Source organism: Ambystoma mexicanum, chromosome 3q (assembly GCF_040938575.1).
Source record: "Ambystoma mexicanum isolate Mex_15411 chromosome 3q, UKY_AmexF1_1, whole genome shotgun sequence".
Classification (NCBI taxonomy): Eukaryota; Metazoa; Chordata; class Amphibia; order Caudata; family Ambystomatidae; genus Ambystoma; species Ambystoma mexicanum.
The window spans coordinates 724,678,765-724,697,848 of record NC_090926.1 but is presented as its reverse complement, the minus strand read 5'-3'; positions in this window follow the sequence as shown (position 1 = coordinate 724,697,848).

Genomic DNA, 19,084 nt, shown 5'->3' with positions numbered 1-19,084 from the left:
ACGCGAACCCCAGTTATACACGTACCCCACTCACACAGGGCCTATCGCATGTGAAACTTCCCACGCACCCCTGAAATACACGTACCCTGCTCAAATTGCGTGTAAGACTTCCCGCGAACCCCAGTAATACAAGTTCCCCGCTTGCCGTGTGCTGTGTGGCAGCCCTGTATACTGGTACAGGGTTAGCGCAGCCCTTTGCGCTGGATTGGGGATTTTGATGGCTTTTCCTTGCACGAGGGGCGTTCTTGGGGGCGTAACTGGCGCTGCTGCAGGGTCGCTGCGCCACTGTGCTCCACGGCTGGTTTTGGTAGTTAAAATCTATGAATACGCTGTGCGCGGAAATTGATTTTAGCGCACACGACTGGTGCAGAGATTCAGTGCGCCAGCCGCGGGCGCCACTTGTGCGCTAATTTCTATGAATTACAGTGTTTATGTCACCTATAGCCAACCTTTTTCTTGATGTCATTTTCTCTTATTTATGTGTCCATTTCCCAGCGCCAGAAGTTAAAATTGGGAGTTTACATCTTAGATTATCTTCATCCATCTGGGGCCACGGTATATACTGTGGTCTGGCCCCTCCTTTTTCTAACAAAGGAAACTGTGACAAGCCAAACTCATTCTCATCTCTCATCATTTGTCTGTCCACTTCAGGAACAATATTGCCACATCGGCGTCTACCTGGCAATGATCTTAACCTGCTTACATAAGGCGGCGACTCTCCCCTCTGACTGCGGAGTTGCCCCCTATGTTGGTCTGACTGTGTCAAGGGCTCCGTCGCATTAGACACAGGCACGTTTAAATCCAACCATCTTACTTCCTTATCCATTGAAAAGCATCCCTCAGACCCACATACGTCATCTCTCTATTCCCCATGGAAGGCTTCCCTTTCTTCGTCTGACATTGCTTGTGCCCAACTCGTGCAACTTCTCTCATCTTAATTTCTATTTAGAGTCAGTATGTCTAAAGACAGCTCCTTCTGTCTAGCACCACATGAGGCTTCCACCATGTCATACAAGTGAGTGCTCTTGAGACAGTAATTTTTGCCCTTCTCCTTTGGCTCTTTCTGAGCTCTCATGTCATGGTATACTTTATCAATCGCTTCCCCAATGCTCCTCAAGTCAACATCATCTTCTAGATTGATTCTAGATGGGCCTGGTAATGACTCATATCCTGGAAAAAAATCCTCTATGTCTTCCCATGCTACCTTTGGATTAGGATCCCTTACTTCCTTCTCCAAGTACCCAAGATCGCATGCTCGCTGCCTTCATTTACGCTCCATATCATCGTCAAATTCTCTTCACTTTCTAGCTTCTTCTATCACTCTGTCTTCATCTTTCCTTTTCATATCCCTTTGTCATTTGCCCTCATCTCTTCGGCTTTGTATTCTTGCTTCTCTTATGTTTTGTTCTTCTTCTATTTTTTTATTTTCTAGCCTCTCTTTCTCATCAGCTGTTCTTTGTTTATTGTCACATCTTCCCTACTCTTCTGCTCTGTCTTGTTTTTTAGATTGCTCGTCTTGATAGAAATGCTCTCGTCTCTGTCTATATTTTCTTCTCACTCCTTCGTCTTTCGATCGTTCTTCTCTTTCTTTATCTTTCTTATCTTGCTTGTCTTGATCTCCCCTTTGTCTTACATCCTTGATGCCTTTACCATCGAGTTTAAGCAAAATCTGACCTCCCATACATTTGTTCTCTAGGAGCACTTTCTCATCAGTTTTATCTCTTTCTCCCTTCCATCTCCTTATTTCTCCTCCTATATCTAGAGATGTGCTTGCTCAACCACTTCTCTCCCTATCGCGTCTCTCCTTGTCCCTCAGGACCTTGGAGATTACATCTTTCTCACTGTTTTTCTCTGGGCCTATTCACTACTTTGTCGCTGCTTTAAGTTCCCTTAATGGGTATAACCCATCGTCTTTCTTATTTTCGTTTTCTATTTCAGACAGGGCGGGCAGAGCAGAGGGCTCTTCGCCCCCCTCTCTGCATACATTAAGTATCCAATCTAAAGGAGGCTGCTCATCTTTCTCTCGTTGACACATTTTCCAAGGCGCTTTTCTAGCTTCTTCCCAGTATACACATGCAAATATGTCGTCATGTGCTGTAAGACTTCTTTCAACAGTGATCAACCTTGTGGCCATGGCATAAACATTTTGTCTGTGGTTGCTTTAACCCATTCTGCACTGTACTGTCTAAGTTTAGGTGCATGTTTTGGCAACTGTTTGCAGAGATGCACTAATGGAGTGACATCCTCCATTCTTAATGTGTCTATTCTTAACTTGTTTACCACTCGTTTGCTGTTGATCGTAGGATTAAATCACATTTCAACAGAACAATACCATATGAGCGAGCACCAATCGTCACAAGCTCCAATCCTGTTTTTTCAAGAATTTTACTTTAATCTTGCTAAAAATCAACCATCAAATACAATAATAAAATTCACTTTCTTTTCCTCAACTTCACACTTCTCTTATTTTTCATAAATTCTTTCTTTGACTATGACGTCATCGTGCTTTCCGAACTACGTAAAACAGACAAACTTGGCCAGTCACATAAAGGTTTTCTACAATCTTCTTTCCTAAGACTCGTCTTACCCTCTTAAAAATGTTCCTCGTGGAACTCAAATCTATCTCCTTAGGACTACCTTTAATTGGACCCGTATTCTACGTCATCCACAAACGGGATTTTAGATAAGATTTCTTCTAACATTCTTTAAAACTTAGGTATAGGGCGTTTCCTCTTTATCGTGGCCCCTCACATGATTTTGCTTATTATACTGCTCTGCCACACTCAAGTCAATATCTCATTCCCCACACACACATATATATATATATATATATATATATATATATATATATATATATATATATATATATATATATATATACACATATATATATACATTCAGTAAAAAAACTTTGTTTAACGGGACGTTATGGTTAAGTTGCGCAACTAAATACCTATGAAATTCTGTGAAAAAACTTTGTTAAAGGGACGTTATGGTCCCAAGTAAAACCGAAAACCCCCTGAAATTCGCCAGTTATGGTAAACTAAGCAACCATAACTGGCACCACCACCGTGCACTGCTAAGCCTAACACCCAGGACATCAAAGATGACATCACAAATGTCATTGATGACATCACTGATGACATCACATGTCTGACTCCCCCTTTTTTCCTTTCCTGACATATCTAGGCCACATGATTTTCTTCAGTAACAGTCAGGAACTAAAAATTGTAAATTACTATATTCGTAGAATTATCCTTCAAGTATGTTCTTAGAATAATTCCCTTATGGTCCAGTCATATCATATGAAACATATACATAGGGGAAGACACAACCTTGAAAGACAGCAATCCTTTTTGTGCATTAAAATCATCAATAGATTTATCAGCACTTTTTGATACTTTTGATTTTTTTTATTACTGTACTTTCCCTGTATATGCTCATATTTTTATATGTTGTACTCACACTATTTTCCTTAGGGTCCAGATACATCATGTGATATATATATAGATAGGGTAAGTAACAGCTTTGAAATAGAGCAATCATTTCTCTGCATAAAGGTAATCAGTTAGGTTATGAACACTTTCTGCTACTATTGCTGTTTCTTTCTCTTACTTCAATTCCCTTGTATATATTCATATTTGTATGTGGTGTTGTCTCTTTGTGATTTGTCTATAATAATGCAATTACGTAGTAAGTGGGTTTTATTACCTACTTATCACAAGTTTCACTGTACGCAAATCTCTAATATGAAAACAGTTATCATTTCACCATTCAACATGGCAAGCTTATGAATATTGCACATCCATCATGTATGCTGCACACAATGCCTATGTTTCTGCATGAGTACCTTAGTATACTGGATTGAAGTTAATAATAGAATGCTATTTATATCAATGCATAGCTTAATGCACTGATTAGCACTTGATATTTATTCCAATAATCTTTGACACTTTTATTTATTAAAATTACACTAAGAATCCCTTGTACAGACTTTTCATGAAAGGTAAATGCACATGTGATGTCATCAGTGATGTCATCAATGACATTTGTGAAGTCATCTTTGATGTCCTGGGTGTTAGGCTTAGCAGTGCACGGTGGTGGCACGATTTATGGTTGCTTAGCTTACCATAACTGGTGAATTTCAGGGGTTTTTCGGTTTTACTTGGAACCATAACGTCCCTTTAACAAAGTTTTTTCACTGAATTTCATAGGTTTTTAGTTGTGCAACTTAACCATAACGTCCCGTTCACAAAGTTTTTTACTGAATTTCATAGGTTTTTAGTAGCGCAAGTTAACCATAAACTCCCTTTAACAAACTTTTTTCATTAGAACGCAATTTCTCAGGGATGGCTTTACACAGAATGTTCCAACGTAAGAATTTATGCTCGTTCACAGTGAAGGTCAGCTGCTTCCATTTTTAGCTCGCGGGCCGGAGTGGCCCACGACTCGCACTATAAGGTTCTATCGTTTTTTGACCTTGACAGACAGGGTTTGTGCCAAAAGACTTCTTTTGAAGGAGGGGTGCAAAAACGTAAGAGACGATAAGGATGAAATTTCTAAAACTAAACCGCTTTTATATATTATATCACTATGAGAAAGATCGTTGGCACAGACAGAGTCGTATTTAGGGACTGCATTACGCGTAGACAATGGAAAATGCCAATAAAATGTAAGTAACCATTTAGATTATTTTATACCGGAATATAATAACAATAGCATGGCGTTAAAGCCCGGTTAAGTTGTTCGTTCAATGTGGCATATTGTCTTGTACCGCGCACTATCAACGCCGAAGTGGTCCCCTGGCGCTCAGACGGCTCTGAAAAAGGCAGAGGAGAGAGGGTGGGTTAGTGGGAATAAGTTAACATACTCCGTTGCACTATCCTCGATAGCAAATAGTTTCACGCCCTAATACATAAAATTAATATTTTTAATGAAGATCGGCTCGTGAGACTAATTTATGTTTTTAAAACAGGTACATCCTTCCATACTGTCAATGCCACGATTTTCAGACCCCGGCCGACAGATTTTTTTACTGCCAGGTGCAGCTACTTCTAAACAACTTCATGACCCTCACCATTTTAAGGGACAATCGCCAAGGACCAATATGCCCTTATGCTGTACTAGCGGCTAGAAGCAACATACCAACCATTATGGTGGTCTAATGCCTCGTTGTTGGAACAGCCTTCCGATTATCAGTGTGACCATAGTGCTTCTTTTATCATAAACCAACACCCTATGTACCGCAAAGGAACAGCGCGTGACTCAAGATGAACTTTTGCGGATCGACAGCAAAGACAAATGCAAATCGCAGAATATTCTCTAAACATTTGATGTCAAATAAAAGTACTTTACGAAATGTACAATCTTGCTGTTTGCTTTTAAATCACAGTTTCATATTCTGAATTGTGGCGCGCTGTGTTGTGAGATGATCTGTGTTGTTTTCCGGGTTCTGTGTAAAGTCGCGTAGGACTGGAGATGACTGGGCGCATTTGGCTACGCACCCTGTAACGTCACGGAGAGAGACGGGGAATATGAATGCTTTGATAATGTCAGGCTTAGGGGCGGGAGATATGATTTAGTGTCGCAAAAGCAGGTCAGCCAGGTCGATGGGGCAAGTGATAGGATTATCACATAATGTCGGCGCACAGCAGCCTGATTTATCGTTTGTTTAGTGGACAAAAAGTCGGGTAAGGCCCATAGGAAATTGTAATGTCAACGGACATAAGGAGGGTTCTTAGAACACTTTCAACCTGACAATGAACAATACGAACAGCGTTCTCTGAACACCCCCATTTTGTTTAATTGCAAACATTACCTCCACGTCCACTCTTCCTCGTCCCAGTACTTACTTCATGAGGCCCCTGCCTCCAACACAGGACCTTCTTCTATTTCTTTAAATTCCTATAACTCCTCCCCCACATCCACATCACTTAGTTTCATATTACCAAGCCGAGACATGGGACCTTCCCCGCAGGGAGGGTGAGGAGAGTCGTCAGTACTGTGACGAGGAAGAGTAGGACTAGGAGTAATGAAGATTACGGGTAAGTAATCAGAGCATTTCAGGACACCGCGAGTGTTCTTAGAACACATTCAACTTACCAGAGTACAATACGGACAGCGTCCTCAGGACACCCCCATTTTGTTTATGTACGAACATTTAAGGACACCGCAAGTGTTCCTAGCTCAATTTTAGCTTGCTTGCGAACAAAACGGACACATACTCCGTCCTCAACACCCCACCATTTAGTTTATATAGAAAATTTCAGAACAGCCGTGTTGTCCGCAGACAAATCGAACACAACAAAAGTGTCTAGCACATAATAAAAACAGAACATTGAACCTATCTCATACTCCCCCACCCTCCCCAAACACTCTTACACACCAACACACTCCACTAAATACAATTTTTAATCCAAGTTTCACTGCGCTGTCCGCGGTCATCGGCGAATGCAAGATGGCGGGTGCCACAGAAAATCTGACATGCTTCATGCACCACGCCGTCCAATCAGCAAACACGTCGCATGTCCGCGGACATCACGCAAGCCGCTCGGCCAATCAGGGCACTGTCTGCGGAGCGAACCGGGAAGTCCGTCCGCAATTTTTTTTGCCTTACATTTTGGTCATTTTAAAAAAAAACTACTGGACAGATTTACACCAAATTTGCAAAAGCACGCTTTCGGGACCAAGCCTCCGCTCCTGCCGCAAATTTGGTGTAAATCCGTCCAGCGGTTTGGGCTGTAGGCATGCACAAAGTTTTTTCCCATTATGTATAAGGGAAACAAACAAAAGTTTTGGGACCCCCCCTATAACTTTTCCCCCCCTGGACCAAACTGCTCCAAACGTTGCAAAACAATTCAGAGTGGGCCATATACTTTGTTTGCAAAGTTTGGTGAGGATTCGACACCCCTGAAATGCGCGTACCCCACTCACACAGGGCCTATCGCATGTGAGACTTACCGCGCACCCCCGAAATACACGTACCCTGCTCAAATCACGTGTGAGACTTCACGCGAACCCCAGTTATACACGTACCCGACTCGCACAGGGCCAATCGCATGTGAAACTTCCCGCGCACCCCTGAAATACACGTACCCCACTCGCACAGGGCCTATCGCGTGGGAAACTTCCCGTGCACCCCTGAAATACACGTACCCTGCTCAAATCCCGTGTGATACTTCACGCGAACCCCAGTTATACACGTACCCCACTCACACAGGGCCTATCGCATGTGAAACTTCCCACGCACCCCTGAAATACACGTACCCTGCTCAAATTGCGTGTAAGACTTCCCGCGAACCCCAGTAATACAAGTTCCCCGCTTGCCGTGTGCTGTGTGGCAGCCCTGTATACTGGTACAGGGTTAGCGCAGCCCTTTGCGCTGGATTGGGGATTTTGATGGCTTTTCCTTGCACGAGGGGCGTTCTTGGGGGCGTAACTGGCGCTGCTGCAGGGTCGCTGCGCCACTGTGCTCCACGGCTGGTTTTGGTAGTTAAAATCTATGAATACGCTGTGCGCGGAAATTGATTTTAGCGCACACGACTGGTGCAGAGATTCAGTGCGCCAGCCGCGGGCGCCACTTGTGCGCTAATTTCTATGAATTACAGTGTTTATGTCACCTATAGCCAACCTTTTTCTTGATGTCATTTTCTCTTATTTATGTGTCCATTTCCCAGCGCCAGAAGTTAAAATTGGGAGTTTACATCTTAGATTATCTTCATCCATCTGGGGCCACGGTATATACTGTGGTCTGGCCCCTCCTTTTTCTAACAAAGGAAACTGTGACAAGCCAAACTCATTCTCATCTCTCATCATTTGTCTGTCCACTTCAGGAACAATATTGCCACATCGGCGTCTACCTGGCAATGATCTTAACCTGCTTACATAAGGCGGCGACTCTCCCCTCTGACTGCGGAGTTGCCCCCTATGTTGGTCTGACTGTGTCAAGGGCTCCGTCGCATTAGACACAGGCACGTTTAAATCCAACCATCTTACTTCCTTATCCATTGAAAAGCATCCCTCAGACCCACATACGTCATCTCTCTATTCCCCATGGAAGGCTTCCCTTTCTTCGTCTGACATTGCTTGTGCCCAACTCGTGCAACTTCTCTCATCTTAATTTCTATTTAGAGTCAGTATGTCTAAAGACAGCTCCTTCTGTCTAGCACCACATGAGGCTTCCACCATGTCATACAAGTGAGTGCTCTTGAGACAGTAATTTTTGCCCTTCTCCTTTGGCTCTTTCTGAGCTCTCATGTCATGGTATACTTTATCAATCGCTTCCCCAATGCTCCTCAAGTCAACATCATCTTCTAGATTGATTCTAGATGGGCCTGGTAATGACTCATATCCTGGAAAAAAATCCTCTATGTCTTCCCATGCTACCTTTGGATTAGGATCCCTTACTTCCTTCTCCAAGTACCCAAGATCGCATGCTCGCTGCCTTCATTTACGCTCCATATCATCGTCAAATTCTCTTCACTTTCTAGCTTCTTCTATCACTCTGTCTTCATCTTTCCTTTTCATATCCCTTTGTCATTTGCCCTCATCTCTTCGTCTTTGTATTCTTGCTTCTCTTATGTTTTGTTCTTCTTCTATTTTTTTATTTTCTAGCCTCTCTTTCTCATCAGCTGTTCTTTGTTTATTGTCACATCTTCCCTACTCTTCTGCTCTGTCTTGTTTTTTAGATTGCTCGTCTTGATAGAAATGCTCTCGTCTCTGTCTATATTTTCTTCTCACTCCTTCGTCTTTCGATCGTTCTTCTCTTTCTTTATCTTTCTTATCTTGCTTGTCTTGATCTCCCCTTTGTCTTACATCCTTGATGCCTTTACCATCGAGTTTAAGCAAAATCTGACCTCCCATACATTTGTTCTCTAGGAGCACTTTCTCATCAGTTTTATCTCTTTCTCCCTTCCATCTCCTTATTTCTCCTCCTATATCTAGAGATGTGCTTGCTCAACCACTTCTCTCCCTATCGCGTCTCTCCTTGTCCCTCAGGACCTTGGAGATTACATCTTTCTCACTGTTTTTCTCTGGGCCTATTCACTACTTTGTCGCTGCTTTAAGTTCCCTTAATGGGTATAACCCATCGTCTTTCTTATTTTCGTTTTCTATTTCAGACAGGGCGGGCAGAGCAGAGGGCTCTTCGCCCCCCTCTCTGCATACATTAAGTATCCAATCTAAAGGAGGCTCCTCATCTTTCTCTCGTTGATACATTTTCCAAGGCGCTTTTCTAGCTTCTTCCCAGTATACACATGCAAATATGTCGTCATGTGCTGTAAGACTTCTTTCAACAGTGATCAACCTTGTGGCCATGGCATAAACATTTTGTCTGTGGTTGCTTTAACCCATTCTGCACTGTACTGTCTAAGTTTAGGTGCATGTTTTGGCAACTGTTTGCAGAGATGCACTAATGGAGTGACATCCTCCATTCTTAATGTGTCTATTCTTAACTTGTTTACCACTCGTTTGCTGTTGATCGTAGGATTAAATCACATTTCAACAGAACAATACCATATGAGCGAGCACCAATCGTCACAAGCTCCAATCCTGTTTTTTCAAGAATTTTACTTTAATCTTGCTAAAAATCAACCATCAAATACAATAATAAAATTCACTTTCTTTTCCTCAACTTCACACTTCTCTTATTTTTCATAAATTCTTTCTTTGACTATGACGTCATCGTGCTTTCCGAACTACGTAAAACAGACAAACTTGGCCAGTCACATAAAGGTTTTCTACAATCTTCTTTCCTAAGACTCGTCTTACCCTCTTAAAAATGTTCCTCGTGGAACTCAAATCTATCTCCTTAGGACTACCTTTAATTGGACCCGTATTCTACGTCATCCACAAACGGGATTTTAGATAAGATTTCTTCTAACATTCTTTAAAACTTAGGTATAGGGCGTTTCCTCTTTATCGTGGCCCCTCACATGATTTTGCTTATTATACTGCTCTGCCACACTCAAGTCAATATCTCATTACCCACACACACATATATATATATATATATATATATATATATATATATATATATATATATATATATATATATATATATATATATATATATATATACACATATATATACATTCAGTAAAAAAACTTTGTTTAACGGGACGTTATGGTTAAGTTGCGCAACTAAATACCTATGAAATTCTGTGAAAAAACTTTGTTAAAGGGACGTTATGGTCCCAAGTAAAACCGAAAACCCCCTGAAATTCGCCAGTTATGGTAAACTAAGCAACCATAACTGGCACCACCACCGTGCACTGCTAAGCCTAACACCCAGGACATCAAAGATGACATCACAAATGTCATTGATGACATCACTGATGACATCACATGTCTGACTCCCCCTTTTTTCCTTTCCTGACATATCTAGGCCACATGATTTTCTTCAGTAACAGTCAGGAACTAAAAATTGTAAATTACTATATTCGTAGAATTATCCTTCAAGTATGTTCTTAGAATAATTCCCTTATGGTCCAGTCATATCATATGAAACATATACATAGGGGAAGACACAACCTTGAAAGACAGCAATCCTTTTTGTGCATTAAAATCATCAATAGATTTATCAGCACTTTTTGATACTTTTGATTTTTTTTATTACTGTACTTTCCCTGTATATGCTCATATTTTTATATGTTGTACTCACACTATTTTCCTTAGGGTCCAGATACATCATGTGATATATATATAGATAGGGTAAGTAACAGCTTTGAAATAGAGCAATCATTTCTCTGCATAAAGGTAATCAGTTAGGTTATGAACACTTTCTGCTACTATTGCTGTTTCTTTCTCTTACTTCAATTCCCTTGTATATATTCATATTTGTATGTGGTGTTGTCTCTTTGTGATTTGTCTATAATAATGCAATTACGTAGTAAGTGGGTTTTATTACCTACTTATCACAAGTTTCACTGTACGCAAATCTCTAATATGAAAACAGTTATCATTTCACCATTCAACATGGCAAGCTTATGAATATTGCACATCCATCATGTATGCTGCACACAATGCCTATGTTTCTGCATGAGTACCTTAGTATACTGGATTGAAGTTAATAATAGAATGCTATTTATATCAATGCATAGCTTAATGCACTGATTAGCACTTGATATTTATTCCAATAATCTTTGACACTTTTATTTATTAACATTACACTAAGAATCCCTTGTACAGACTTTTCATGAAAGGTAAATGCACATGTGATGTCATCAGTGATGTCATCAATGACATTTGTGAAGTCATCTTTGATGTCCTGGGTGTTAGGCTTAGCAGTGCACGGTGGTGGCACGATTTATGGTTGCTTAGCTTACCATAACTGGTGAATTTCAGGGGTTTTTCGGTTTTACTTGGAACCATAACGTCCCTTTAACAAAGTTTTTTCACTGAATTTCATAGGTTTTTAGTTGTGCAACTTAACCATAACGTCCCGTTCACAAAGTTTTTTACTGAATTTCATAGGTTTTTAGTAGCGCAAGTTAACCATAAACTCCCTTTAACAAACTTTTTTCATTAGAACGCAATTTCTCAGGGATGGCTTTACACAGAATGTTCCAACGTAAGAATTTATGCTCGTTCACAGTGAAGGTCAGCTGCTTCCATTTTTAGCTCGCGGGCCGGAGTGGCCCACGACTCGCACTATAAGGTTCTATCGTTTTTTGACCTTGACAGACAGGGTTTGTGCCAAAAGACTTCTTTTGAAGGAGGGGTGCAAAAACGTAAGAGACGATAAGGATGAAATTTCTAAAACTAAACCGCTTTTATATATTATATCACTATGAGAAAGATCGTTGGCACAGACAGAGTCGTATTTAGGGACTGCATTACGCGTAGACAATGGAAAATGCCAATAAAATGTAAGTAACCATTTAGATTATTTTATACCGGAATATAATAACAATAGCATGGCGTTAAAGCCCGGTTAAGTTGTTCGTTCAATGTGGCATATTGTCTTGTACCGCGCACTATCACCGCCGAAGTGGTCCCCTGGCGCTCAGACGGCTCTGAAAAAGGCAGAGGAGAGAGGGTGGGTTAGTGGGAATAAGTTAACATACTCCGTTGCACTATCCTCGATAGCAAATAGTTTCACGCCCTAATACATAAAATTAATATTTTTAATGAAGATCGGCTCGTGAGACTAATTTATGTTTTTAAAACAGGTACATCCTTCCATACTGTCAATGCCACGATTTTCAGACCCCGGCCGACAGATTTTTTTACTGCCAGGTGCAGCTACTTCTAAACAACTTCATGACCCTCACCATTTTAAGGGACAATCGCCAAGGACCAATATGCCCTTATGCTGTACTAGCGGCTAGAAGCAACATACCAACCATTATGGTGGTCTAATGCCTCGTTGTTGGAACAGCCTTCCGATTATCAGTGTGACCATAGTGCTTCTTTTATCATAAACCAACACCCTATGTACCGCAAAGGAACAGCGCGTGACTCAAGATGAACTTTTGCGGATCGACAGCAAAGACAAATGCAAATCGCAGAATATTCTCTAAACATTTGATGTCAAATAAAAGTACTTTACGAAATGTACAATCTTGCTGTTTGCTTTTAAATCACAGTTTCATATTCTGAATTGTGGTGCGCTGTGTTGTGAGATGATCTGTGTTGTTTTCCGGGATCTGTTTAAAGTCGCGTAGGACTGGAGACGACTGGGCCTTACGAGGCACTAGCGGCTAGAAGCAACATACCAACCATTATGGTGGTCTAATGCCTCGTTGTTGGAACAGCCTTCCGATTATCAGTGTGACCATAGTGCTTCTTTTATCATAAACCAACACCCTATGTACCGCAAAGGAACAGCGCGTGACTCAAGGTGAACTTTTGCGGATCGACAGCAAAGACAAATGCAAATCGCAGAATATTCTCTAAACATTTGATGTCAAATAAAAGTACTTTACGAAATGTACAATCTTGCTGTTTGCTTTTAAATCACAGTTTCATATTCTGAATTGTGGCGCGCTGTGTTGTGAGATGATCTGTGTTGTTTTCCGGGTTCTGTGTAAAGTCGCGTAGGACTGGAGATGACTGGGCGCGTTTGGCTACGCACCCTGTAACGTCACGGAGAGAGACGGGGAATATGAATGCTTTGATAATGTCAGGCTTAGGGGCGGGAGATATGATTTAGTGTCGCAAAAGCAGGTCAGCCAGGTCGATGGGGCAAGTGATAGGATTATCACATAATGTCGGCGCACAGCAGCCTGATTTATCGTTTGTTTAGTGGACAAAAAGTCGGGTAAGGCCCATAGGAAATTGTAATGTCAACGGACATAAGGAGGGTTCTTAGAACACTTTCAACCTGACAATGAACAATACGAACAGCGTTCTCTGAACACCCCCATTTTGTTTAATTGCAAACATTACCTCCACGTCCACTCTTCCTCGTCCCAGTACTTACTTCATGAGGCCCCTGCCTCCAACACAGGACCTTCTTCTATTTCTTTAAATTCCTATAACTCCTCCCCCACATCCACATCACTTAGTTTCATATTACCAAGCCGAGACATGGGACCTTCCCCGCAGGGAGGGTGAGGAGAGTCGTCAGTACTGTGACGAGGAAGAGTAGGACTAGGAGTAATGAAGATTACGGGTAAGTAATCAGAGCATTTCAGGACACCGCGAGTGTTCTTAGAACACATTCAACTTACCAGAGTACAATACGGACAGCGTCCTCAGGACACCCCCATTTTGTTTATGTACGAACATTTAAGGACACCGCAAGTGTTCCTAGCTCAATTTTAGCTTGCTTGCGAACAAAACGGACACATACTCCGTCCTCAGAACACCCCACCATTTAGTTTATATAGAAAATTTCAGAACAGCCGTGTTGTCCGCAGACAAATCGAACACAACAAAAGTGTCTAGCACATAATAAAAACAGAACATTGAACCTATCTCATACTTCCCCACCCTCCTCAAACACTCTTACACACCAACACACTCCACTAAATACAATTTTTAATCTAAGTTTCACTGCGCTGTCCGCGGTCGTCGGCGAATGCAAGATGGCGGGTGCCACAGAAAATCTGACATGCTTCACGCACCACGCCGTCCAATCAGCAAACACGTCGCATGTCCGCGGACATCACGCAAGCCGCTCGGCCAATCAGGGCACTGTCTGCGGAGCGAACCGGGAAGTCCGTCCGCGGAGCGAACGGAGATATCACAATTTTTTTTGCCTTACATTTTGGTCATTTTAAAAAAAAAACTACTGGACAGATTTACACCAAATTTGCAAAAGCACGCTTTCGGGACCAAGCCCCCGCTCCTGCCGCAAATTTGGTGTAAATCCGTCCAGCGGTTTGGGCTGTAGGCATGCACAAAGTTTTTTCCCATTATGTTTAAGGGAAAAAAACAAAAGTTTTGGGACCCCCCCTATAACTTTTCCCCCCCTGGACCAAACCTCTCCGAATGTTGCAAAACAATTCAGAGTGGGCCATATACTTTGTTTGCAAAGTTTGGTGAGGATTCGACCAGAGGGAGTGAAGTTATAAACCACCCAAAAAATGCTCTTCCTATGGAAACACCAACTTAACCATAACTACATGGACGCTACTGCGTCCATGTAATATATATATATATATATATATATATATATATATATATATATATATATATATATATATATATATATATATATATATATATTGCACTCTTACTCTTTCATTACGTTTATCCCACCTCCCTCTGTTACTCTCATTTATTTTTCTATGCATGCATCAATTTGCCTCACTCCTCAGTTTCTACTCACCACTCGCATATTTTTTCTTCTTCGGACCCGTGGGATCGCCATCTGTTATCACCTCTTCAAACTGTGGTCTGTTCCGCTCATTGTAGAAGTGGGAGGGGAGTCTTATTGAAATTAAGGGGACCCGTCCCACCCTCCTTGCAAGGAATTTTCTGTCTTTTATACTAACCACTATCTACGGGGAGCTTCACGTCCCGTCAGCCGAATGGCAAAGGTTGTGCGATATTATCAAGACTCTAAAGTTTACTTATATTGATGGTCAATGGACTTTTTAAAGAACCATCCTCTCTCTGCTACCAAGTGAACTGACTTGGTTCTCCCAGCCCTTTAAGATGAGTAGCAATACCCTGGAGATGGATGGGGAGGCAGATTTTACATTAACAATCAAAACGACTCAGGTAGTTTGGTAAAAGGGGAGTCCGTTTTAATAAAAGTATATAATAGAGGGAGTACAACGAACATCAACATCAAAAGTCGTTTGATCCTTTCACTCAATGCCTCTTAGTAGAAACTGAGGTTATATTGCATAAACTCGAAATCATTGATGTTGACACTACCTACGTGGCAAACTACAAAAACCTATCGGAGGGAGTGATTGGTTCTACGTGAATGTCTAAGCATAAGTTCCATATCAGTATAGAACCGTGAAGGAAAGTGATAGGGTACTTAACATCAGGTGGGGCAACTAAGCCCTCCCTAAACATGGCCACTATGAACATCACTAAATACACAACTTTACATTGACTTCGCAAACTATAGGACCCTTGATTACAGGGTCCTCTAAAATTGGTTGGCTTCTAACCCCCATCAGTACTTTTACACCTACACTTAGCAGCATGCAGACTTAACATCCAAGTGCTAGTTGGCTCATTTAGAAACCAGCTTCCCACCAATTAATATATCAATCCATCATCACCTCAACAGTCCAGTGTCAATTAGTGCTTTGAATTTTGGCCTTGGGTTTGTACTTTGCTCTGAGAACTTCAAGGAGTGTAGGCACAGCCGGCCTTCCTGCGTACCTTGATAGTCCAATTTCTTCATTCCACTTGACAGGACACCATGAAATCAAGCTTTTTGTTTAATTAATATTGTTTTTAATAGTCCTCTCACATATTTTTTTTGCTCAAGCTTCCTGAACAGGAGCCCCTTGTTCCTTCAAACAATTTGTATCCAATGTCAGCCAAGACCTATTTGATAAGACTTTTGGCTTCCTGGCTCATCCTATCTCCGTCTGCTGAGATTCATTTGTACAATTAAAACTTGCTTTTAACTGTAACACACTGAAGTGGGGCCTTCTTATTTATTTTTTTATATGTATCTATAAAGGTATATATATATATGTATATATATATATATTGGCCGCAGTCTATCTATTATAAGCTTAGAGCTAGCTTCACGATTATTTTGCTGCTTGCATTACAATTGCATCTGTACACATGTAAAATGATTTGATATCTTCACATGTTTCTGCAGCATGCGCTTCTTCATCCTGAGCCCAAGATGTCACTTTTTCTTGTTGCTTTCTTGATGCCTTATAGAATATCTGCATTTCTCTGATCTCTGCATCACTTCTGTGTGCGTCATCTTTTTCCGCGTGAAGTCAGCATTCATTCTTGCCTTTTTACTGCTCTGCTTCTTCGGGAATCTCATTCAGATGGCCATAATTTTGTCTTCCGTGTAGGTACGGTTTTCTGAATGGGTACCTTGCCTCCCAGATTCTCCGTCCACACTCTGCTCTTTGTTGGTTCATCTGTTCCACACACGTCACATACTTTGGTTCCCATTCTATAAGTAATATGGGCAGGGCAGTTAGAGGGGTAGTAGTTGGCTCCTCCTCTTCACACCTGGGAGCCAACAAATCATTTGTTTTTATGGTTGACACAGGTGCAACAAAATAATGCTTAAAGGTATCAGGTAAAGTAATGGACATGCAGGGTTTCTCTGGGGCAACAAACAAGATTCCATTCACAGAAGATTCACCCATCAAGGTAGATAGCCAAGAGGTATTAGCACCACTGTACTTCTCAAAATCGACACCAGTGAATTTTCTGGGAAGGGATTTGTTAAGTAAACTGAATATGATCATTTCATTCTCAAAAGACGGGGTAGTGTGTTCACTGCCAGAAATGTGTTATGCCAAGGTTTTGGCAATAACGAGAGCATTGTTCTGTGACTGAATCACTAGGGGAGAGCTCATGCACCCATATTTGTTTATTTATGAAGTAACAGTATTGTTGAGTTGGGTGGCAGGTGTTCAAAGCAAGCCATGGAGTGTACATCCACATTTTTTTTCAGACGAGTTGTGCCCCAAGACCATGTCCCAGGTACAATTACTGTGCTAGATATGGGGGCGTGGGTGCTCATTGCAGATTACAAAATAGTGCTTATAGGGACAGATGAAGAGGTAGGTGAGTGGCAAACTGTTTCGTATATTGACTGTGTCCAGCCATTGAGTGGGATATCAGATGGGCAGTTGTTTGAAAATGCTGATAATGATGACGAGATGATATTGGAGGTGTGCGTCCCCTGTCAGATAATGATTCAGCATAGGAATGTCCCAATAAGAACATGCCTGCACATTTACAAAATGACCTGTTAAAGGTCCGAAGCACTTTTTGGAAGTACAGCCCTCATGATGTAGGGCTCTTCAAGAGCATAGGGGAAGTACATATTAATTTAAAACCAGGAGCAGAGTTACCCAGAGTGCAAAAGTACCCATTATCAAGGGAAGCAGATGAAGGGACACTTGAGGCAATGTTTGGGTTGTGGTGGCAGGGAATTATAGTACCGTCAGAGACCCCAAGAAACAACTTCATTATACCTTATAAAAAAAGCAAAGGGGTCAAGTTGGAGGTTCATACAAGATTAACGGCCATTGAATAACATAGTTGAAGCAGAATTTCCACTCGTACCCAGCCCAGCTACAATGTTTTGCAACATACCCAAAGAAGCAACACATATTGTTGTTAGTGATTTGATTATTTTCTATGCCATTGCACACTGATGTTCAATACCTCACTGCATTTATTTACCACTGGCAGTGATACCAACTATGATGAATCAGAGTTGTTCTTTCCAAAGACCCTGACCTGTGACCCTTCGCATGTGGCATGGGAAAGGCAGAAGCTTCCTGATCTTGACCCTGTGGGTGGTGTTCTAAGGGAGGATCACATGGGAGGGGACTCAGGTCAGAAGAATTAGGAGAACCCTCTAAACAACTTCTCTAGTGAACCTACAGTCTGAATGGCCTGTTGTAAGGTCGAAAATATTAGATTAAAAGAATAAGAGCGTTGAGCACTTCAAGTCCCATAATGCCATAGATGCTGGGACGAGGAAGAGGGGCTCACAGGAACAGAACTGCAGTATACAGTCTACTGTTACTAACAACCTACAGCTGAGTGGGAATTTTGACTATTTAAATCTCCCTCAGGTGCGGACTAAGAGGAGTAGCAGTAGTGGTAGCAGGAAAAGTTATCAGCAGCAGTGTATGCAGCAAGGGCAGAAGAAAGACGCCAGCACCACCACTGTGTCTGTGGCGGTTAATGGTGGTGAGCGAGACGTGAGCAGGAGAAGCCAGAACTGCAGAGGTCATGCAGTGGGAAGCGCTGCTTTTGCAGGTTGCCTTGGTGGAAAGAGGGACTCTCTACACATTGTGCTTGTTTCTGGTAACTTTGCAAGCACCGGGAAATGAAAGGAGCAATGTGAGCTCCTGGTGGTGAATTGTCAGCGGGATGCACAGACGGTTCCATGTCATTTCATCGCCTGCCTGTTCATCCCCAGGCTTTTTAACGTGCACATTCCATCGAAAGCCCCCCTCTCACACATATTTTTTGCTATTGCCCACCTGCTAACCCCTTATCTGCCCTTTCCCACCCCCCTAAAAAATTCAATGAGCACATTCGATAGAATGTGTACGTTAAAAAGCATCAGGATGAACAGGCAGGCAATGAAAGGACGTCATACCACACGGACACACATGTAGAAACCAGTGAGTTGGCCTTGGACAGATGGACAGGTGACCCCAGGGCGCTCCATACTAAACCGGTAGTTGCAAATAGAACTTTTTAATTTCGAAATAATGAAAGGAAGTGTTTTTGGCCCAATACACATACAAAGAGAAAAGGAAAGGAGAACGTTTATAACTATCACTATCTAAGTAAACAAAGAACAATATTTAATGAAGGCTGTAGATACTACTGCCCAAGGAAAGAGGGGGCAATATTAAACCCAAAGTGTGATGACCATTGGCAAAGTAAAGAAGGAGCAGTATTACACCCAACTGTAACCATTATTGCCAAAGCAAAGAGAAGG